Raw genomic sequence first — 24694 nt, forward strand, 5'->3', positions numbered from 1 at the left:
CGTACAGTCAATTTTGTTAATTAAGACTTACAATTTTTTTAAATTGTAGATGTCTTATTAACATTTAAACTTATGTATTAATATAAGCGCTTATTTAATTTTTGGCCATTTGAATAGAGCTCTTTTAAAGATTTCTAGTAATTTATATTTACCATCCGGAGGTATCACAATATACGTTGACATTGAACGAACAGACAGACAAACACAGAACAATTACAACACATTAACAGAAATATATAATTTATTTACAGTTGACTCATAATTCTTACTTTCTTGGTATAGCTGCTTTTAAATCTTTTTTTATATAGCATATCATAGATTATACCCTTCAAGATTTTTTCTGGACTTTATGTTGCCTGTAATAAGCCAGGAGGGAATCTTTTACCTTCCTGCTCCACAGCAAAAGTGACCCTATCTATAAGGCGAGTATAGGTGTCCGGGTCCCAAAGCTGACACGTGGTAAGCCACGGATTAAAGGGGAGAAGAAGGTCCCAATATACTTGAAGCTGTTTGAAAGAGATCTTACACCGGTGAGTGTCTAGGAGACCGGCAAGGGCCCGAACTTGTGGGGCTTGCTTAGCAGATAGGATGTTACCCATTGCTAATGGCCTTTTGGAGCCGATAAGAAAAGGGGCCCTTACCTTGAGAGCGCGGCGATGGGAGCCGAGGTGCGCGGTGAGACGAGGGGTCGGAGCCGGTGGGGCTCCGACGGTGGTCGTGGGCCAAGAGAAGGCCCCGACGAGGGGAGGGCGGGACGACGAGCAGTGGAGCAAGGCAAAGGGGAGCAAGTGCAGAGGGGAGGAGGCAGAGGTGAAGGCAGGGGTGGAGGTGCTCAGGCACGCGCTCCTGAGAGTTTTATTGGCGCCTCTTAATCATAGCGGGTCGGTATAAGCCCCCGACATGGAAGGAGAAAGCCATCCAGCGATTCTCCCAGACCGCCGTGGATCGTATGAGGTCACCAAGGTTCAGGAGCAGCAATGCAGAGCGAAAAGATAGGGGTGAGAAGAGAGGAGAGTGTAGGGCTATGGTAGAGTTACTTCAGACATGCAAGCGCGTGCTCCCGAGAAATCCAAGGCTCCTCTTAATCATAGCGGGTCGGTATAAGCCCCCGACATGGAAGGAGAAAGCCATCCAGCGATTCTCCCAGACCGCCGTGGATCGTATGAGGTAGCCAAGGCTCAGGTAGCAGCAATGTTGCACGAGAGAAGTCCCAAGGTGAGAAGAGAGGAGGGCGTAGGGCTGTGGTGGGATTACTTCAGACGTGCAAGCGCGCGCTCCCGAGAAATCCAAGGCTCCTCTTAATCATAGCGGGTCGGTATAAGCCCCCGACATGGAAGGAGAAAGCCATCCAGCGATTCTCCCAGACCGCCGTGGATCATATGAGGTAGCCAAGGCTCAGGTAGCAGCAATGTTGCACGAGAGAAGTCCCAAGGTGAGAAGAGAGGAGGGCGTAGGGGTGTGGTAGGATTACTTCAGACGTGCAAGCGCGCGCTCCCGAGAAATCCAAGGCTCCTCTTAATCATAGCGGGTCGGTATAAGCCCCCGACATGGAAGGAGAAAGCCATCCAGCGATTCTCCCAGACCGCCGTGGATCATATGAGGTAGCCAAGGCTCAGGTAGCAGCAATGTTGCACGAGAGAAGTCCCACGGTGAGAAGAGAGGAGGGGGGGCCGCCAGGTTATGGAGTGAGGCTGTGGTGGGGTTGCCTTGCCCCACGTTGTGCTGTGGTGGGGTTGCTTTGCCCCACGTTGGGCGCCAACTGCGGCGGCTTGCTCGGTCGGTAGAGGTGGGGTCTGGCTGCGGACGAGGGGTCGGTCCAGCTCTGGACGAGGGGTCGGTCCCGCTTGGGACGAGGGGTCGGTCCCACTTGGGACGAGGGGTCGGTCCGGCAGCAGACGAGGGATCGGTCTCACAAAGGGTTGCGCGGTTCGGCTGACGGGGTCGCCCGGCGAAGCCGGCGACGAAGGGGTCGCCCGGAGAAGCAGGCGACGAAGGGGTCGCCCGGAGAAGCAGGCGACGAACTGGGGACAAGGGAGGCCAGGCCCTTGTCGGGGGCTCTCAGGACTGGAGGGCGCACGGCAGAAGAACTACCGCAGAGACAAGGTAAACACGCAAGTCCACTTTACTGAGGGAGAGGCAACAGTTTTATAGGGGCTGGGGAAGGCTGATTGGTCGAAGCCACGCCCTGTTCTGATTGGTTGCCGGTGAAAGGTCAGTGGGCGGTACTGGACGGGGGAGGGGTGGTGGTTAGGGATTGGCTGTCGCTGTTGCTGGGGGAAGGGGCAGGGTTTAGGGATTGGTGGCTGCTGTTGCTGGGGTGGAGGGCAGGCTTGAGTTTCCCGCCCACGCCTGGCTGTTGCTGCTGTCGGGGGAGGGGAAAAGGGCGGGCTGGATTTTTCCGCCCACACCTGGCTGTTGCTGCTGTCGGGGGAGGGGAAAAGGGCGGGCTGGATTTTTCCGCCCACACCTGGCTGTTGCTGCTGTCGGGGGAGGGGAAAAGGGCAGACTGGAATTTTCTGCCCTGCGCCTGCGCAGGGAGAAGGAAGAAGGGTGCTGCCCCACAAGGCATCGGGTGGCGCCATCTGGGAGGAGGGGTGGCCGCGGAAGCATGGCTGCCGAGAAGGGGAGACCCGAGGGCACTCTGCGCCCATGCCGAGCTTCCTTCAGGGGTGGCGGTGGGCCCGACCAACCACCCTATTATGGGGGCAGCGGAATTAGGCCTACCGCGGCCGCTCCCCTGCCAGGCCAGCAAACCACACTTCAGCCCGAGGGGTGACCGCATGGAGCCTAGATTCACATTTTAGTATACCATTCCTGTTGGAATATTCTCAAGGAAAATGACAATTAAAACTACAATGCTTGCGACTACATGCCTCCAGAATTTAAAAATTAACAATTGTGAGAATTTTGCTCAACCTAAACTCTCATGCATTTTGTTGCTAGTGTGATATTTTTAGTGTTTTGCAAATGATAAACCTTTTCTCATAAAAAAAAAAAATGATCATCTATCCTGTGTTCAAACCAGCAATTTCAGCCTTCATTATTTATCCAAAAATTAAAGCTTATTTCCAAAGGAACATGTTCCAGATTGTTCATAGCAGTTTTTTTTTTTAAGATTTATTTATTTATTTCTCTCCTTTTCCCCCCTGCCCTGGTTGTCTGTTCTCTGTGTCTATTTGCTGTGTCGTCTTCTCTTGTCCGTTTCTGTTGTTGTCAGCGGCATGGAAATCTGTGTCTCTTTTTGTTGCATTATCTTGTGTCAGCTCTCCGCATGTGCGGCGCCATTCCTGGGCAGGCTGCACTTTCTTTCACACTGGGCGGGTCTCCTTATGGGGCACACTCCTTGCGCGTGGGGCTCCCTCTGCAGGGGACACCCCTTCGTGGCACAGCACTCCTTGCACGCATCAGCACTGCACATGGGCCAGCTCCACACAGGTTAGGAGGCCCTGGGTTTGAACTGCGGACCTCCCATGTGGTAGACGGACACCCTAACCAGTGGGCCACGTCTGCTTCCCCTGTTCATAGTAGTTTTATTCTTAAAAACTAAAATGTGGATAAATCACAGGTATCCACCCAAGGAAAATTTATAAGCAAGTAGTGAAATATTTAAAATATATAACATTACTCACAATTTAAAACAAACAAACAAAAAATACTTGTAGATTCAGTAACATGGATATCAAGAAACATTTAATGTTTGAAAAAAGAGCCTTGATCAGAAGAATGACCATTTCATTACGTAAATCCTATGAAGGCTTAGAGCAGGAAAATTAAACCTCTGGCAATTAAATGAATAAATGGATAGACTAGCAGTAGTTTCTTAGAAAGGAGCGCAGTGACAATTTATTAAGAACAATGGAGATATGCTACACATTGTAAAATTTGCATTATAGGAGTTTTATACTTGAAAAATTTATTGAATAAAATGAATTAAATTTTGTTTCTTATATTATATGTTGTAAAAAAATAAAAGAACCACACTGAAATAATTAATTCAGCAGCCTGAAGTGTTTAGAGGAATATTGTTGTTTTTTTCAAAATTACATAAAAATGTGAAGTTTAGAGAGGAAAAGAAAATATTTTTGGATTGATATAAAGAAGGATGTAGTTGAATATATATACAATAGAATGAGTATAGTAAAGTGTTCATAGTACATGAGTTAACTTCATTTGTATATGTGTGTTCACTGTAATTCTTCCATCTTAAATATTTATAAATATTTCTTCTTAAAATTATCTCTCAAATAGGAAAAAATTAACATTCTAAACAAATATGAGAAGTGCACAACATATTTTGAGAAGTTTTTTATTAATTTTCAAAGTTATGAATGGCACATTGTTTATGCCATATTAAGGTATCAATAATACTAATTCTACCTAACACACAATTGAGAAATATATTGAATTTCTCTTTGGAAGATTGTAACATTTAAAAATTACAGACATACACAAAAATATGTAGAGAAAAAAACATGCAATGAGAAGAAATTAAAGAGAAAAATACTCAGATTTACAAATATGATATTTGAAATAAATCAAATGCAGGAGAGGAAATTATTGTGGAAAATATTTACAGAACTAAATATAATAAAAGGCAGGAAAATAGAAGATAACAGAGATTTACTGTAACATTGAAATAGAATTGCGCATATCTGAAAACAATAAGAAAATGGAGAAACGGGGAGAATATTGCAAATAAATATCAATAGTATATTTGCAAGAAAGACATATTCTTCCATTTGAATTCATATACAGAAACAAAACAATGAAGTATAATTACCTACACAAGTAATTGTTATAATACAGACAGGAAATGATTAAAATATGTTAAAGGGTAGATCTCAAATAGGAAGTAGATAAGAGGACCTAAAATTTCAGAAATATCAAGTATCCCACTCCCTAATGCCCACTTACAAGTCCTTTCTCTACTATGTGAGCGAAACGACTAGGACCATCTCTTTTAAGTGAATATTTATGGAAAGAATTAGCATGATAGATATACATAAATTATATAATGTAATAATTTAAACCTAGAAGAGGAGGATAGAAAGATTTGGGAGGCAGTTTGGTAGATAAACAGAACTTAATACAAAAGAAGAGGATATGTGAAAGAAATTAGATATTTCAACAATATACAGGCATGTTTTTAAGCATTCTATAAAAATACCTGAGTGATGAAAAATACAATATATCATGATTAAGGTATATTTATCTCATTAATATAAGTACTTTAACGTTAGAAAATTAAACATAATTTCTCAAGATTCAGGTATGAACAAACATAGATGGGGAGTGTAACCACAGACTAAAGTAGTTTATTGTTATTGTAGTTATTATCTTGTGATAACAGAGTAACATATATTATTAACAGAAAGACAGTGGTTTCCAGAGGTTCAGAGGGGAGAAGGAAGAATGAAGATGTGGAACACAGAGTATTTAGGGCAGTGGAAATATTCTGTATAACACTGTAATGAAGGATCCATGACATTATACATTTGTCAAAGCCTATAAAACTGTACAGTTAAAGTCTAAAACATAATTAAAAAATTATAGGCTTTGGTTAGTTAAAAAAAGAAAGAAAATTTAACATACTAATTCAACACTAGAGAAATTAAAATTTAATTACTGCATGACAATTCCTTTTTTGCAAATTGATTTGTTTCAATAAAATACTTATTCATTATGAAGTCTATTATCAAAGATTTAGAACGAAAATTCTTACTTTGAAAAAGGTAATTATTGAAAACTCCTCATTCAGACATCATAGAACAAAAGAAATAAACACAATTTCAGAAGGGAAATTAAGTATATAAGAATCAGGAAAGATGTATCATTTACATTAGCACTGGATTACCTGTAAATGTGAAAGTGAAAGAGAACCAAGGATGACATTTGAATATGATGTCAGAAGAAAAATTGGATGAAAAAACTCAATAAAGATGTATCAATCACCTATAAAATAGTAAAAAAAATGTAAAATGGATTCTAAATGAAATACAGGAAGTATGTAACATGGATATACAAGATCTTACAGAGAAAATTTTAATTTAGAGAAATTTAAAAAAAACTAATGGAGAGACTGACCACGTTTATTGATTGGAGGGCATGATATTATAACTTTGTTAACAATAGCAATTAATAAGATATACCAGAAGTTTTCAAAAGACACATTAAATTGTCTTAATAAGTTAACAAATTGGCCCAAAAATCCCTATTATGAAAAACTCCAATAATATATTTATTCATAAAGGAAAAAAAGATATGAAGATTAACTTAACAAATATAAAGTCTTGCTGTACCATCGTGATTAAACATTGTAGCTTACGAACAGAGCAAACAACAAATCACTGCAACAGTATAAAAGATACATATAGGAGACTCAACAAATTACAGATGCAACATTTTACTGTGGGGGAATTTTATGTACATTTCAGTAAATTGTGCCAAGAATTGGGCAAAAGTATTTGAGAAATGAAATTGCATTTATATTTTTTGAACATATACAAAACAAATAGAAGTGGAATAAGAAAAAATATATGAAGAAAAATATCATAAATTTATGAAGATATCTTCACAACCATGAATAGGGAAATGATTTTTATGAGAAGAGGGAAGATAAAAAGATATAAAAATAAACAAAATGAAAATATTGTTTTTGAAATTGATTACAATTAAATGAAGAATTCTTATTTCTAGCCCCAGCACAAGAGCATAAATATGCAGACCATGAAGTGAGCAAAATATATGTAACTCATAATACTTAAAAAAGAATTTCTAAAAAGGAGAAGCTTAAACATTCCACTCATATATGACAACTTATACTGCACCATTAGAACTAAAAGAAAATAAACTGTATATCCAAAATGAGATATTGGCACAAATTCAGTAGATTAGAGAAAACAAATCAGGAAGTACCAATTGTTGGTGGGAATGTGATGAAAGGAATATGTTTTTATACTACTACTGTGTGTGCTTAAGTCATATAGTTGCTTTGAAAAGTTATTTGATTTCGTAGCTCACTTGCTCATAAATGAATGTAATTTTGTTTAAAGTTAGTAAGGGAGAATGTAGTCTTAAGGAGATAAAGTTTTATCCTCTATCACATCAGAGTTCCCTTACAGGAGTTACCAACAAGACAGTAATGGCAGAGAATGAAAGGCAATGGCTACAGCAGAGGTGACCCCATCAGAGTTTAGCAAGGGGCTGCAGTTCATACAGGTGTGCACTCTAAGCACTGTACTATATGATATGGGGATGTTGAATTTCCTTGGGTTTAGACACCCAAAATTACCAGAAACCCCTGCCTCCAAGATTAAAGAGCACAGAGAGAGATGAGCTGCCTAAAACTGACTCCATCCAATCAAGAAACTCTCCAGGAAGGAGAGGTGTCCATGCCACCTGGTTGCAACTGTGTAGAAGCCTATGTCTCCATCTAGAGAAGACTGAAAGCTACACAAAACCAGTAGAACCCACCTTGGAAGCCTGGGCTGGAAAACAGCTGTTCTGCCTTCACACAAACTGGTGTGATCCCCACCATGTTCGCTCCTGTGACTGACATGAGGGTGGTGTTTCCCTGTGTCCCTTCACATAAACATTGGGATGGGTCAGAAGGCACAACAGTACTTTTACCTGGACTTCCACTCCAAAGGTCTCTCTGTCTCCAGAGGTGCAAAGGCACTATGTTAAGGTTACAGGTCAATGGGAGAGTGGGGGGGAATTTTTCATTCTTAGACCTTTTAGATACCTGTGTACTGTGGATCTAACTCTTGAGAGCAAGATGAGGGTAAAGCAGATAATGCTCTTTGATTTTAGTATGAAGGCACCACCATTGAGACACTTGCCAAGCCCAATTATGGAGGGTCCATGATGGACAGTGCAAACCTTCACTGTATAATGCCAATTGCTGGTTTACTAAATTCATTCTTGGTATTTTTTTTTCCAAATTCTACTCAATTTATTCATTTTTTAAAAAATATTACATTCAAAAAATATGAGGTCCCCATTCATCCCCACTGCCCCCATCCCACCACTCCCCCCACAGTAACACTCTCCCCCATCATCATGACACATCCATTGCATCCGGTGAGTACATCTCTGGGCATCGCTGCACCCCATGGCCTGTGGTCCACACCATAGCCCACACTCTCCCACGTTCCATCCAGTGGGCCATGGGAGGACATACAATGTCCGGCAATTGTCCCTGGAGCACCACCCAGGACAACTCTAAGTCCCGAAAATGCCTCCTCAACATCTCATCTCTTCCTCCCATTCCCTGCACCCAGCAGCCACCATGGCCACTTTTCGCACACCAATGCCACATTTTCTCGATTATTAACCCAATAGTTCATGCGTTCTTGGTATTGATCTATTCCATGTGCACCCTAGCTAAACTTCACACCCAAACTCAGATGGGAATTGAAGTAGTTAAGGACATTCTGGTGGGGGCATAGAGTGACTATTAAACTCACTGACTCATTGGCTTGGCCATTATATCTGGTCACTGGAAAGCCTTGGACAAGCATATAGTATAGGGTTCCTTATGGGAATGCTGCATTTGGATGAGTCAGCTCTTCTTCTAATACTTTTTTTTTCTACTAGAATTTTTTTCTTTCTAATTTTTTTCTTCCTTTTTAAAAAATGTTATATTCAAAAAATATAAGAGTTCCCCATATACCCTCCCCACCCCTCACCCCACTCCTCCCATATCAACAATCTCTTTCATTATCATGGCACATTCATTGCATTTGGTGAATACATTTTGGAGCACTGCTGCACCACATGGATAGTGGCTTACATTGTAGTTTACACTCTCCTTCAGTCCACCCAGTGGGCCATGGCAGGACATACAATGTCCAGCATCTGTCCCTGCAGTACCACCCAGGACAACACCAAATCCTGAAAATGCCCCCGCTTCATGTCTCTTCTTCCCTCAGAAGCTACCATGGCCACTTTCTCCACATCAATGCTACATTTTCTTACATTATTAATCACAATAGTTCCATAATAGAATATCAGTATGGGATATTATGGGATTGTTATGTCCGTTCCACCTCTATATCAAGAGGAGGCTTAGATTCCACATGGATGATGGATGCAATTCTCTTTCTTGCTGTTGTAGGCACTCTTGACTCCCTGGTGTGGTGGTTGACCTTCTTCACCTCCCTGTTAGTTGACCAGAGTAAGTCCAATAAAACAGAGGGTAGGATTCACAAGTCTGCTGAGGGTCAGGTCCTGGCTGTCATGTGGACAGTCCAGAGATTCAGGTCTCCTGAGTATACACAAACCCCAATGTCAACTACAGGTCCAGTAAAAGTGACAGAAGAGGCATGTGTATAAAGGTCACATCTGAGTCCAACTCCATCACACTCAGGAACACAAACTCCAAAGTAGGGACACCTGACATGGCACTGAACTCCAGAGCCATCTGCCATGACCATAGAAACTGTGGGTCTCTGTAGTCCTCAGGAGAACCAGTACCAGGGGTTGCATCTAGTTTGGCTGTCTCTGGGAACCTGCTGAGGTGTGTGTAAGCATGACCCTTCTGATGACCTCCTGACACTTTTATGGAGACTCATAGTCATATAAACTCATTTGTCCTTTCAATTTCCCCCTTTTATTCAAGGTCAAATGGCAGTTTTTAACACCTGATACTACATGTAGGTTGAGACATTCTGCTGGTCTGAGTTGACCCTTTTATTCAATGTCTTTTTCTAGTTACATCGTCAAATGGTGTTTGGTGGTAATCCATCGGCACCAGGGAGGCTCGTCCCCAGGAGTTATACCCCATGCTGCAGGGAAGGTAATGCATTTACATGCTGAGTTTGGCTTAGAGAGTGGCCACATTTGAGCAACGTGGAGGCTCTCAGGAGGTAACTCTTAGGCACCCTGCAGTAACATTTTTGTTACTCATGTGAGTGTTCCCCAGGAAGGTTCCTTACTGATTAGGGTTACCATAATCCAAGCAAATCTTGAATCTCAGTTGTGGAAACTAAGTAGTTCAGATCAAGCAGAGTTTTGGCCAAATACCTCATGGATATAAAATAAGACAGTCTGTGAAAATTCAGACACCATCCTAGACTGGATTGTAATGGTCATCAGAAAACAACTGAACAAAATGAAAATGCTGTCCCACCTGCCAAACATTAGCTAAGGATATAAAAACTTCCTGGAAACTTCCTGAGCCAAATAGCCAGGAAGTTCTGAGCAGGTAGATCTTTGGGTCTGTCATCCTATTTAAAGTGTAGTGTGGGATCCTGGCCCTAGAGGATGCTTTCTCCAGGTTGGATGTAGCCATTTCCATTTGTTCCACTGATTCAGGCCGCACTGTTCATGCCCATCAATAACACTTTTGTTTCCTTTTTGATTTTCCTGGCCATATGGCATCTGATAATGGCCCAGATTTGACACAAGCTGCTCATTGGTGGGCCCAAACACAGGACATCCAATGGACATTCCATTCTTTATATCACCTTTGAGCCACAGGGTGATTGAATGATTTATTGAACACTTAAACGATGGATTTAAGTAATTGACAGATGGGGACAATTTAACACAAGTCTGAATTACACATTACAGGTGATCAGTCTGGGATTTTAATGCAGGAATTCCCCAAATGTTGCATTTCTCATTTGCATTATATGTTTGCTCAGACTTTCTGATCCTTCCTTCAATTCACACTTTTCTTTCCAGTTTTTGAAAATTAGTCCTTGTGAGGTGCCCTGAAAAGGACTTCCATCCCATCTAAACCATACAAAAGAATTAGATTGGAGAACCAAATGCGTGGCTCCTGTATGCCACATCAAAGATCACCCGGAACTCCTCAGTTCTGTGTTATGCAGAGTTGTCCAAGGAGACATATTTTGCCTGAGACCCCATCAGTCCTCCCTGGGGGCTATTGCCATACAGGCCCTCAGCCATTCAGGATTCAGGGCTTTCCCTAAACCAATGGCTTGTTTGCCCACATTGGTGGTAGGGACTGGGGGGCTCCCTATGGGGTTGTGGTGATTCAGGGCAGCCTTTCTTCCAGGCGCCAAGCTGTCTATGGTTGAAGCAGGATCTCAAAGCTTTGGAACCTGGGCCAGGGTGACCCCAAGATGGCAGACCAATGCCCATGGTGACTGCCACAAGGAGGTACAGGGGATTGAATCCAGGACCTCATACATGGGAAGCAGGTGCTCAACCACTTGAAGTACATCAGCATCCCTTAATCTTCTTTTCTTGAGTAAGAACTAATTACTCAGTAAGCTGCCACTTACTGGCAGAGGCCTTTTAGAAAGTGTTTTAAAATTTATTGGGCCTGTTTTTTGATAGTACATAGGGAACAGTCAGCCTAGCTCAAAATGTCAACTAAGACACTGTTTGTAAACAGAATCATATTACCTGGGACTTATTGAGTTCACAGCAACCAAATAAAGTAACTGCTTTTCAAACAATGAAAAATTAAAATCATAGAATTTTTGGAAACTATTTAAAATCTAATTTAACAGTTCATGGTACTTTGACATTTTGGCAGGTTACATTGCTGGTTAAAATTTATTAGTGCTTTATGGGTGAGGAGGAGTATATTCACTGAACATTTAGCATGTCCTAGAGAAAGACCCTGTGACCACATTCCCAGAAAGTTTCACTGTAAGTGGTTAATTTGTTGCAACAAAAGAGATGCTTAAATCCAGAATGAAATCCTCTCAATTTTAGCCTTGCCCCAATGCTTGAGCCTCAGTACAGTTGGTCACGATGGCTCTGAACCAACCCTGTTAATACTCCTGTTTTGCCTTTCCTCTGCTTAAAAATAATCCTTAAAATAGCAATCCATGGCATTACCACTTTATAAAAATTAGAAAAGTTTCATAAACAAAAGTAGAAAATGAATATGCCTTATTATTTCATCCCAACAGGAGCAAACAGGGTTTAGTAACATGGCACATATTTTACCTCTAGCTGATTAGGAAGTCTTCTGTCTTGAAAGTTGTCTGTAGCACATCATTTTTTATTGTACAGTGTATCATGATCACTTTTCAACTCAGGAAATGGTCTTCCTCTGACTCTAAATGCACTCCCTGCACACCCATAGTTTAGGAAATTTGCCACCAGACCTATGGAGTGTTCCCAGATTTTCACTTGAACTAATCCTGAAAAGTTTATCCTCCTACCAAATTCTTTTGCACACACTAAGCCATGAAGTCAGAAATGTTTCTTTCCAGGTAGCCGTGGCCATGCTTTAAAAACTAGTACAAAGCCTCCATTTTCTCACCTTGAGGTCTTTCCTGCCTTTGATTTTCTCCCTAAAACTGCAAACCCCACAAGGGTGAGCCTGGTATGCACAAGGTTTACCATTCACATATTATCTAGTAGATGTTTCAAGCCAGGATTTTAGCAGTTTAGTAATTATCCAACGATTACTTGATGAGACTTCATAGAACCATTAATGTCCCCAGGACATCCTCAAGCCCCACTCCCTTCTCTCCATTGTGCAGCGGAGCCTCCATGCCCAGGGTCAAGGAGAGGTCAGGTCTTCAGGGAGTCAGGGCAAAGCTCAAAGGTTCCAAGGTAGCTGGGGTTTGGGAAAAGGCCAGCCCTTCCCGGCACCCCCAATTTGTCCATCAGTCCACCCCCACACTATCCCTGGGGTGGAAGGACCAGCATCCTCCACAGGATCCTCTACTCAGATGTCCCACTGCTTCCTTAGGGTCCTGGGCTTACAGAAGTGCTCTCCTCCCCCTGTCCAGCTCCTGGGAGTCAGAGGGGATAATGTGGGCTACAGAGAGCAGGGGGTGCCCCCACCATGTCACTGTGGACCAAGGAATTTCCTATTCCAGCCCCTTGTAGAAACTAGCATCTCCAGAACCAACCTTGCCTCTGGAGAGTACCTTGGGATCAAGGGAGTGGAGGTTGTTCAAAGTTCATACTTCTTGCTCCCATCACCCCATGCAGGGGCGGGAGTTCAGGGGCACTGTCCTACTAGCAGCCTACTGAGTTGTGTGCACTTCTGCTTCCACCTCCCAACAGCATCCACTCCCCAGGACTGGAGTCCAAATGGTGTGCTCCTCTTCAGGGCCCTGAGGATATGCCTCCCACCAGCAGGACCCTGGCCTGGCAGATTGCAGGAGTGCCTAGGGTAGGGATATAGAGAGGGTGTTGGAGGGTGCACGAGCACAAGTATATGTGGGCCAGACCCAGTGCCCTTCATCACAGGGTCCAGAAGCTCTTGTAGGAAATTTCCAGCCCCTTCCTGGGTTTAAAGCAATGTCACAGAGCTTTGCAAACTGCCAAGGGGGGCCCCATATCACAAGCACAGGAGCAGTGCAAATCTCCATTGGGGAGTGGGTTTGCCATCCTGGGCAGAATTGGAGCAGGGGCTTAGCCTACATTTCTAGAGCTAAAGTGCCTGGCTCTCCTTGACTGGGCAGGCAGAGAAATCTGGAGCACCTACTCAGGCCTGAGGGTATAGAAATGGCTATGCCGGGAGCAGCTGAGCATGGGACCCCTGATTGGGTCTGGGTGGGGTGGGGGGGCTGGGGAAATTGCTAGAGGCAGAGGACAAGAAGAAAGCCCCGTAGTGCTGAGAAGTGGGACCCCCATAGCAGGATGTATAGGGGTCTGGACCTTTCCATGCAGCGCAGTGTGCCTGCCTCAGTAGAATTTGAGGTACTGGGCAGGAGGCAGTCCCCTACAGCACAGATGCCCCGCAAGTTTCCTCTACCCATTTCCTTCCTTAAATATGCAGGCCTGGAAAGGCCACCATAAATCAATCCATTTCAGGTCTTAAATTCCTGTCTCTGGGTCAGACTTCTCACCTGCAGTGGAAGTCTTGCCTCCAGCTTCCCCTCCCTGTTCTCCCACCTTGTTCAAGAATCCAGTGGTCAATGATCTGTGCTTAAGCAAATGGGGATGCTGAGAGGACATCTCCCCAGTGGAAGTCCCAGAAACAGTTCTTTTGAGGAGGGTATGGGTCTTCCACCTGATACCTGAAGCTCAGGACCTCCTACAGTGGATGAGGTGTGCAAAACAGCATGGGCACCCCTGGGCTGCCAGTGAAAGTCCAGAGTCAGGTTCTGGGGACAAGTGTGACACTAAGACTGGGAGGTAAAGGCCCTGCAACTAGGAGGAGTCTCCGTGTGGGGAAATGTGCCAGTTGGAGCTGGCAGTAACCAGTCTGAAAATTCCAAGGGCACCTGCCAAAGGTCAGCCAGAATGGAGAGAATAAGAAAAACAGAGCAGGCCACTGGGCCAGGGGGAGAGACTGGCCCAGCCATGTGCCCTTTATGGACTTGTAGGTTGTTGCTGCCGTTTGGAATGAAGTTTGGCCATATCAGTGAATAATTTTGATGTCCATATCCCCCTCCACTTTAACTTCACTCCTAGAAGTCCATCTTATAGAAAAAATAGTGTTCAGATGCCAACATATGCATTCTGTTTGGAAAGGCAGGCACTAAGATGTGCTTAAGTGCCCATGGGGGGACACGCTTCAGTAAACTCTAGTAAACTCTTCAGTAAACTCTGATGGAATATGTGGCAGTTCTGAGTATATGGGCAAGGCCATGGGTGTGTTATCAGGCAGGCTCAGGGAACGGAGGGAGTCAGTTTCTCTCTGATTCTGATGTGAAGATAGGTGTATTGCACATTGTGAGATTTGTTTAAACTGAGGAAATGCAGAAAACCCGGCAGTCCCACCAGCTTGTGCTTAGCTCTGGGGAGAGGAGTAGAGGGTCTGGGTGGGGAGAACCCATGGCTCCCAAGTGGTGGTGTGTCCTCTGGATGTAGATGGGGTTGTTCCCTGGGCATGGAGGCCAGCCTGCTGGTGTCAACTGCCTGGAAACTGTGGAAGTTGCCTGGACTCTGAGCAGGAAGAGGCTGGGCGTGCTCATGCTGACCCCCATGCAGAGGTTCTGCTGCAGGAAAAAGTGTGCATGGGTTGTGGCTTTATGCTTACCACATGGATCTTCCCCATGACCCAGGGGTTGAGATTGCAGAGCTGGGGATAGGGGGCAAGAGAAACTGATGGGCAGGAACAGTCAGAACATATCACAAGTGTTCCCTTAGCCAGTGTTTTTCCAGCACCCATCATGTGCCATCACTGAGCCAGGGCTGTCACCTGCTCTGCCAGCCAAGGTTGTGGCTGCAAGGGCAAGGTTCTCAGAACAGGGCACCAACGCAGTTCCAGGCCACTCCAGGCCCCCCACCCCCAGGGTCCTGCCCCACTCAGGTCCTGCCTGGAAGCAGCATCCAGGTGTCTCTGTCATGTGGGCTGGACTTGTTCAGTTGCCCAGGACCCAGAGCCACTGTGGTCACTAAGAGGGGTGATTCTGCCTCAGAGACTCCCATGCTGGGGTCAAGAAGGAAACTCCTGGGGGAGCAGTGAATGAATAGGCCACATAGCCCATCAGGCTGTTCCTCTTCCACAGGACAGAGCTGAATGCCAAGCTTGTGTATGGGGAGTGGGTAGGGTCTTGGGACCCCATGAAAGGGCTGCGTTCAGAAGTGCACCCTGTGAGCATCAGGAGTCCTGTTATGGCTCTAGACCTGTGGCCTTCACCTGGGGTCTGCAGGTGGGCCAGCACCTCTGCCTCTGCACCTCTGAGTCTATGGGGGGCAATTGGTCATACCTTCTCCACAGACTGAGGACAGAGAGGTAAGGGGTAGAGAGAATAGCTTGAGAGTTCCTCCCTGGGGGTCCTTGAGGAAGGAGCAGATTTGGGGGTCCCTGTTCTCATTACCTTCCTCTTTGCTATCATTTTCCAGGCATCCACTGCCATTCTCCCTCTGCCTAGAGGGTCTAATGAGCCAGAATTTCTAAGAAGTTCACCAGAAGTGGCAGGATTTTGCCTTGGTTATGGGCACCAGCCCCAACAAGGCCCAAAGGTGAGAGCTGAGGGTGGGTGGGGCTGTTTCCCCCAAGCTGTCCCCTCCCTGGGCTGCTCCTTCCCAGGAAGCCCCGTAGAAAACTCCCACCTAGACTGTTCCCCTCCATGATGCTTCATCTCCTGAAGGGTGCTCCCCTTAGCATGCTCCCCAGGATGCACCCCATGATGCTGCTCCCCAGAATAGAATTCTACCCAGAGGAAGCTCCCCATTAGATACACCCCAAACCACTCCCACCCAAGAAGCTTCCCCCATTTCACTTCTGCCCCTGAAATTCATCACCCCCAGGATGTCCCCACAAGCCTTCCTCTCCCCCAGGATGTTCATCCTTCAGGTTACTTCCCCCCCCCCCCCCCGCCCCAGGCTGTCCCTTTCCTGGGGATTTCCCTTCCAAAAGTCTGAAGTCCAGGATGTTCCCCCAAACTGCCTCTACCCCAGGATACTCCATTTAGCATTCTCCTCAACAGGCTGCTCACTCACCCAGGCTGTGCTTCCAGAATTCTCCCCTGTGGGGGCTGCCCCAGGTATCCTGAGAATTCCCCAACTACTGTGTGCTGGGGGTCCCAGGACAGGGACTCATTAGCTGATATGCATCATTGGCATGAAGGGACAATCTGTATACACAGAGGCTTTGTTTTGTCACATGGAGTCAAAGCATTGTCAGTCATGTGGCTTCAACCCAGGCACCTTAAGCATCTCCTGTGTGCAGGCCCTGAGCACTTAAAAAGGGAGGGATGGATACCAAACAAGGCATCACCAGGAGAGAAGCCCACACAGGGACCTGTGAGCCCAGCAGGTAGGGGTGGCACCCACCAAGGGCCAGGAAGTGGCCACTGTACAGGGGCAGGAGTCAGCATGGGGTGGGTAGCCAACACCGGAGGAGAAAGAGGACCCTTGCTGGGACACCCAGGCTTCAGTGCCTGTTTGTTCTGTCCCATCCCAGTTCTCTGAGCTCTGGTCCTTCTAAAGCAGAGAAAACTCACTAGAGCAGCTGTGGAGCCCCTGGGAACTAGCCTCACTGGGGGAGATCCACATACAGACAGAAATGCACCCCACTGAGGAAAGTTTGTGGTGTCCAGAGGAGAGTGGCTCTTCCAGCCACTGGGATTTTTTAATGGCATCTGCAGCACTATAAGGAAACCACCCACCTGAATCCTGGCCATACTCAGGGTCTTTTGCTGGACTTGTGAACCTGGAGTTGCTCTTAGCAGACCTGGTAGGACTTTCATACATACAACAGGGTGGAAAGAGTAAGGGCTGGGGTCTCCCTGGTGGAAACCAACTGTCTCCCTGACCTTCCGTCCACATGAGGTTCAGAGGGCTACAAGGATGATTCCCATCCCCAGAGACCTTCTGGGTGCCATGTGGGAGGTGGGCACCTGGGCAGTAGGGACTGCTCCATAGACTGCTGGTTGTCTGTTCTACACAGCAGGAGCTGTGCCTCTTGTTCACTACTAACCCCACCTGTGCCTTGTCTAGAAGAATGCTTGGTAGCAAACAGATGATCAAGCAGGTGGCAGCTCTCAGGTACACCTGGGCCCTGTCTCAGCTGTCCTTTTAGAGACAAAGGTGGGCTTAGGCTGACTGGGTATCTTGGTATCCTAGACAGGAATGCCTGGCATTGGAGATGAGCTTGATGTTCAAGTAGGTCTGCAACTGGACTGACAACTTCTAGTGATGCCAAAGAACCCTCATCCTGAGCCTGGTGCAAGGCCTGCCAGGGCCATCAGCTCATCCCCATGTTGACATTCAGCTTAGGAATGGCCTGCATGGTTGGGTGAGTGGCTTGAGAACTCAGGCTTCTCATGGTTTGGGATTGGGCTGCTGGCTTCTGACACACTTCACTTTCTCCCTGGGTCTGATTATGTAGGGGAACTGTGCCATTTTCAAGTTCCAAGAGTTTTCCCAGTGGTTAGAATTCACCATCAAGTATTGTGGGGTCAATATGACATCAGGGAATGAGTGCTGTAGCTGAGGCTGTTGTGAGATTGGGCTCAGAGGCTCCTCAGTGGACAAGTATTGGCCAGGTGGGGCTGTGGCAGCCACTCTGTGTTTAGAAGTAAATATGCAGCCAGGGCCGGGAGTTAGGCAGGAGAAAGGGCCATCATGTGGCCAGAGGGAGGGAGCTGGTGAACCAAGTATCATGGTTTGTGGGTGTCCTGCATTCATAATTTTGGAGAGACCAACCAATAAAGAATAGTAGAATAGTGGATTGAAGCAGCGATGATGCCCTCTCCCAACAAGCAGGTGCTGTTACATTCTGGGAAGCTCTTGCTTTTCTGGAGTAAGGGTGCTGGGCACTAGATCTCCTAGCCTCGCCTCCTTCTGACTCTGCCATGCTTTCAGTAGGAAGTCAAGGAATTGATGCCCTGCAGTCACAGAGACCACCTAATGTCTGCAGGAGCCACTGGTCTTGACCCCAGAATTCACTGGAAATGAAACCCCCTCAAAGCCACTGGCTCCCAGGTACTGTCATCTCTGTGGCCAGCAGGACCACTTCACCTGCCCAGCCCCTGCCTTCCTCTGAGGTTAGGTGAGCTGAGCTGGCAAAGGATGATCAATGGCAAACCACATCAGAGACAGCTGTGCCCCCTTTTTTTTTCAAGTGCCATTGAGTTAGTTACAAGCAATGGTTTCCCACTTCCTCCTCTGCCCTAGGTGCTCTTTCTGAGAACCATACATGCACTCTCTGCTTCCCTTTTGAGGAACATGAAGATGATGGAACAATAAGGAGGGTGCTGGCACTGCTCATGGCTGGCCAAGGCAGGGTTGGAACACCAGCCTGGGCAGAGGACACTGTCTTGGTTTCCCCATGCCACTATTGTGCATCTGTTCCTCCATTTTCTTTAAATGTTCTCATATCGGAATCTCTCATGGCTTCCAGGCTGGTTCACTTCCAGTCCAGGGCCCACCTTGCTGTGTGACCTATGGTAATTTCAGCTGACCTCTCTGTGCCTCTGTTTTCCAACATGTGAAATAGGGCTAGTGATGTGAACTGCTAAGAGGATTTGCTGCAGAGATTATCTGGAATTAACTAAAGGCTTGGAGCTCAGTCTGACAGACAGTGAACATAGGATGAATATAATTATGTTAATTATTAGTTATTTGCTGCCTGGTGTTGCTTGAATGAATCATCCTTGTTGACTCTTCTTTGAGGCTGTTGGTAATCCTTCTCAGATTTCAATCTTGTACCAGTGCTCCATTTGCAGCCATTGTAAATACAATTGCTAATGAGTTTCAGGTTTCCAACAATATTAATTAAGTGTCCTTGGGACCAGCCCCTCAGGCTCAGTCTCCAGTCCTCTCATCTTGCATGCCACAGGAGAAGAGGGGAGCACAGTGTGACCCTGAATATGTGTGGGCACCACAGCTGGTCAGGGATGAGCCCAGATGGGAATCCCCATTCCAAACATGACGGGAGTCCCTTCCCAGGTGCCAGCCTGCAGGAGTCTCTGTCCACCAAGTAATGGTGTATGCTTGTCCCACAGGCTTCTGTAGGCACTGAGATTTGGGCTAAGGATTTGGGCTTCTGCATTGCCTCCTAGCCTCTGATCTGCTCTGGACCTGACCCCTGCCCTCTGATTGCCAGTGGCAACTTTAGGGATCCCACACTGGCCGCCTCAGGATTGTGACTGATGTCCCTCACACTGGTGTCCTCCATGGAAGTTTATTTCCAGAGTGGGCAGATGGTCCATGGTCAGGAGATGGACTTCAAGATGCCCTGTCCTGATACAAATGCAGCCATGCCTCACCACCCTGGAGGATCCCAGCCCCACAGGTGGGTCTGCTCTAGATGGGACAATTATTTTTGCAACAGATGCCGTGATCTTCTTGCCTCTTGTTTCAGGGTGCAGAAGGGTAGAATAGTCAGGATGTTCACTTTCATCCATTGTTGTCTGATTAGACCCAGAACCTGTGTCACTGGAACAGAGGCTCTTCCCAAAGTTATTTCTGATTAAATTTAATTTATTTTGCACAATGAAATATGCATATGGCTAAAGAGTAAGGGAGTGTAGAAGTTATTAAAATGAAGGAAACAGCTGCTGCCCTTCTGGTCTCTGCCCCAGTGCCCCTGACCTCACTTGTTACCACCTGTTGGGCAGAGAGAGTGAACTTCTTAGACTCGCCAGCTCTCCTGCACCCTCATCCCGTAGGAGAAATACAGTTGCTATAGTTTATTTCCTATTTATCATTGTAGTGTTGATGTCCTTAAAATATAGAAAATTCTGGTAGCTTCCCCCCTTGTCAGGAAGATACTGGCACTATCAATTCATCTTGTCACCGAAATTCCCTATTATTCTAAGGTTTTATATATGTGTTTATTTTTTTCTCTTCAACCTTTTGTTTCCTGGAGTTTTTCATTGCTTTCTTTTATATTATCTACTATGGTTACATCCTTAATTTCTTTCAGCGTTTTGAGCTTTCCATCTGGGCACATGGTTACTAGAGATGCTTCCGTATGTATTCATCAATTGTAACAAATGTATACTGTAATGAAGGATGTTGTTAATGTGGGAAAGCACGGGAATTGGAGGGAGTGGGGCATATGGAAATTTCCTATGGGATATTAATATGCCTTATGGGATATCCCTATGAGATAGTTTGGCACTGATATATGTTCACCCCAGTATGCTTATAGAAGCTACATTGCTCCCTCTGGAACAAAGGTATCCACGTGAGAAAGCCAGTGCATTAAATCCTGTGTTTTAAGGGGGTGTGGGATGAGGCAGCAAGGGGTTCCAGGGAGAATTCATAGGCTTTTGTTTTGTTTTATAATTATTTTTTTCATTTTTAAAGGAGCTTTTGATTTCATGAATTTACATAAAAAATATAAGGGATTTTTAAGCTTTGGTTTATCAATTCAGAATTTGCCCATTTAATGGAGCACTTTAACTATTTTTCATAGTTTGTGAAAGGTTACTGACTTAAAGATTTCTCTCCCACCTTTGTCCCATGCAGTTTGGAGAACTTAAGAAACATTGGAGAGGATGTGGAGAAGTAGGAACATTCATTCCTTTTTGCTGGGAATGTAAAGGAATGCAACCACTCTGAAAGGCAGTTTGACAGATGCTCAAAAAGCTAAGTATAGAATTAGTACATATTCAAATATTTGAAAGCAGGAATTTAAACAGATACTCGCCCACTAATGTTCATAGCAGCATTATTTGCAATTACCAAAAGATGAAGCAACTCTAGTGTCTATCAATCAATGAGTGGACAAATAAATTGTGATGTATGCAGAGAATGGATAATTATTCAGCAATAAAAAAGAACGAAGTTCTGATATATGTCACAACATGGATGAACTTTGAAGATTTCATGTTGAGTGAAATAATCCAGGTACAAAAGGAAAAATACTATATGACATCATTGATATGAAATTATTAGAACTAGTAAACTCATGGAATCAGAAACTAGAATATAGGTTTCCAGGGGACAGGGTGGAGAAAAGGAAAAATGTGTAATTCTTAAGGTGTACAATGTTACTATTTGGTTTATTGTAGTTAGGTAAAAAGTGGTGGTGATAATAGCACATTGTTAACATAGTTAACAACACTGAATTATATATGTGAATGCGTTAAAAGAAAAATTTTAGGTTGTTTATAGGGTAATAGGATTTAAAAAATTGGAAAAATATCTATGAAATTGCACTATACAATGAACCATAAATTAAACTATTGAATATTGTTAATTGAGCAATCATAAAAATATGGTTCCATTAGTTGTAACAAATGTACTACACTAAGGCAAAGAGCTAATAATAGGGTGGTATGTGGGAACTCTATATTTTATGCATGATATTTTCTAACCCTACCTTGTCTGTCATAAAAATAGCAGACAGGATAAAAATCAAACTTTGGATAAAATAAGGATTATAATAATAATACTGAAATAGCAACATTTAAGACAAACATTAATTTAAGCAAAGATGCTTATTTTTTATTAACAAGGAGAAGTCATGATTAAGATATAGTATTCTGGGACATTTAGGGGTCAAATAACATCATGTCAATACATATGAAGAATATGTTTGAATGCTATGGAGAAAGTTATGGAAACACAAGTGTAGGGGGAGTTTTAACTCATTTTCTTGAAATATCACAGCAAAGGTAGCTGGAATATAGAGGATCTGACTAATGTAATACAAAATTTTTAAAGGTTTATTCAATAGAAATAAATGGCTACAAAATTTGTCAGAAAGTGAGTTTTTGACAGAGAAATAATCTGTTTTAAATGATAAATAAAAGGAGAAAATTGGATACTGTAATACATTTAATTAGTATATTCAAAGAGGTAAAGAATTATTCTGCATCTGTATTATGCTATGAGAAAAATGTATTATGTGGTAGAGTGAGATAGACTCCTCGAAGGAATTATGTGTGTGTCTATGCATAATTCCAAGCATTAAGAGTTCATTCATCTTTTACAAAATTGTTTTCCAGAGGTTTTTAATATTTTTTAGGAGGCACTGGAAATTGAACTCAGGACCTAATATATGGGAAGCAGACATCCAACCACTGAGCTACATCCACTACTCTAAAATCAAAGTGCCTGATAGATTGAGCATGGAACCTCATTTTTGGGAAGCAGGAGCTCCACTACTGTACTACATCTGCTCTCCCAAATAGCAAGACTCCCATTGGTCCCCTCAGGGCTAACAAAAGGCAATTGTAAGACATTGCTCTGCAACACTTGTAGGTTTATGTTTTTTTTATATGTATATTGGCAATCCTAGTAAGTGTGAAATGATATTTCATTGTAGTTTTGATTTGTATTTCGCTAATGGCCAATGATGTTGAATACCTTCTCAAGTGTGTTTTCACCACTTGCCTTTCCTCTTCAGAAGATGTGTATTCAATTATTTTGCCCATGTTTTAATTGGTTAATATTTCCTTTTATAGTTGAGCTATAAGGTCTCTTGCTGTATCATGGATATTAATCCCTTGTCAGATGTGTGATTTCCAAATGTTTTCTCCCAATGCATAGGCTGCTTTATAAAAATATAGACTGACACTTTAATTCACTCTGTCAATAATGGATAAAATGACTAGGAAGAAGATGAGCAGGAAAATACAAGACCAGAACAACACTATAAATCAATTTATCATAACAGATATCCACAGGTAAACCCACCCAATAAGAGTAGAATATACATTCTTCTCAGGTTCACAAAGAACACCCTCCAGAATAAGACACATACTAAGCCACAAAATAAATGGCAATGCATTTAAAAAGTTAAAAAATCATAACATGTTCTCAAACCTCAATGGGATGAAATTAGAAATAAACACCGAAAGAAATTAAGGATTTTTTTTTTGGTCGTTGTTTTATTTTTTTCCTTTTCTATTAAGCTGCCTTTTTGCCATCTTCAAAAAATCCTTTGAGGTGCAAAAGTGTTTAATGAGGATGTCCCATATATATTTCATTGTTCATGCTTTGGTATAATGTTTAAGAGATACTTGTCTACCACAAGATCGGTAAGATGCTTCCCTTCATTATCTTCTAGGTGTTTTATGGGTTCTGGCTTTTAAGTTTAAATCTTTGATTCAATTTTACTTGATTCTTGCATAAGGAGTATAATTGGGATTTTCTTTCATTCTTCTGGTTATAGATATCTAATTCACCCACATCAAACAATGTTTCTATCTCTATGCCCAATTCCACTGGTGTTTTGAAAAGGTAACATTGTAATAAACTTTAAAGTAAGGAAGCATTATTCTTCCAGCTTCACCCTTCTTTTAGTAAGATTTTGGGTATATGTGACTCCTTTGCCTTTCAAATAAATTTTGTAATTGACTTTACTATTTCTGTAAAGCAGGCTTTTGGAATTTTGTTCAAGATTGCATTGAATCTATAAATAACTTTAGGGAGAATAGACATCTTCATGATATTTATTCTTCCATTTGTTTAGTTTCCTTTGATTACTTTAGCAGTATTTTGTTTTATTTTGTTTTTCCCTAAAAGCAGATCCTTTACATCTTTGGGAAAATTAATTCCTAAATATTTGGGTCTTGTTGATACTGTAATTGGAAATTTTTTATTTTCACCTTTTTGTTCATTTTTTGTATAAAAAACAGTACTGCAGTTTGCATGTGGAGCTTTTACCCTGCCAATTTGATGAACTCATGTATTCATTCTACTAGCTTGGTCATAGCTGTTTCAGAATTTTCTAAATATAAGATTATGTCACTTGTGAATAGTGAGAATTTTACATCCTCTTTTCTTATTTGAGTTGCTTTTCTGCATCAACTGAGATAATCATGTGTTGTTTTGTTCTCTTCAGATGGTTTATGTGATATATTAATTAATTATCCTTTGCTGAACCACTGTTACATATAAGGAATAAAAACCACTCGATAGTTGTATATAATTCTTTTAATATGCTGATTATTTCATTTGCATGTATTTTGTTTTGAATTTTTAAAATCTGCATTCATTAGAGAACTTGGTCTATAATTTCCTTCAATTGTAGAATCTTTAACTGTCTTTGGTATTAGGGTGATGTTGGCATCATAAAATGTTTTGGGTAATTTTCCCATCTCTTCAATTTTGGAAGAGGTTAAACAGTATTGATATTATTTCTTCTTGAAGTGTTTTATAGATTTAACCTTTGAAGTCATCTGGTTCTGGACATTTCTTTGTTGGAAGATTTATGATGACTAATTCAATGTTTTTACTTCTCATTAATCTGTTGAGGTCTTCTATTTCTTGTAGTGTCAATACAGGCTTTTTGTGCATTTCTAGGAAATTGTTTATTTCATCTTGGTTGCCCAATTTGTTGGCATATAGCTTCTCAAAATATCCTCTTATGATCCTTTTTATTTCTGTAGTTTGA

General features: G+C 43.2%; 1 pseudogene; it reads right to left on the reverse strand.

Annotated features, from left to right (window-relative positions):
- LOC101417128 (homer protein homolog 2 pseudogene) overlaps window positions 1-7537 on the reverse strand; it is a 33524-nt pseudogene extending 25987 nt beyond the window's left edge.
- Between the last annotated feature and the right edge of the window lie 17157 nt (window positions 7538-24694).

Source organism: Dasypus novemcinctus, chromosome 22, assembly GCF_030445035.2.
Source record: "Dasypus novemcinctus isolate mDasNov1 chromosome 22, mDasNov1.1.hap2, whole genome shotgun sequence".
Classification (NCBI taxonomy): domain Eukaryota; kingdom Metazoa; phylum Chordata; class Mammalia; order Cingulata; family Dasypodidae; genus Dasypus; species Dasypus novemcinctus.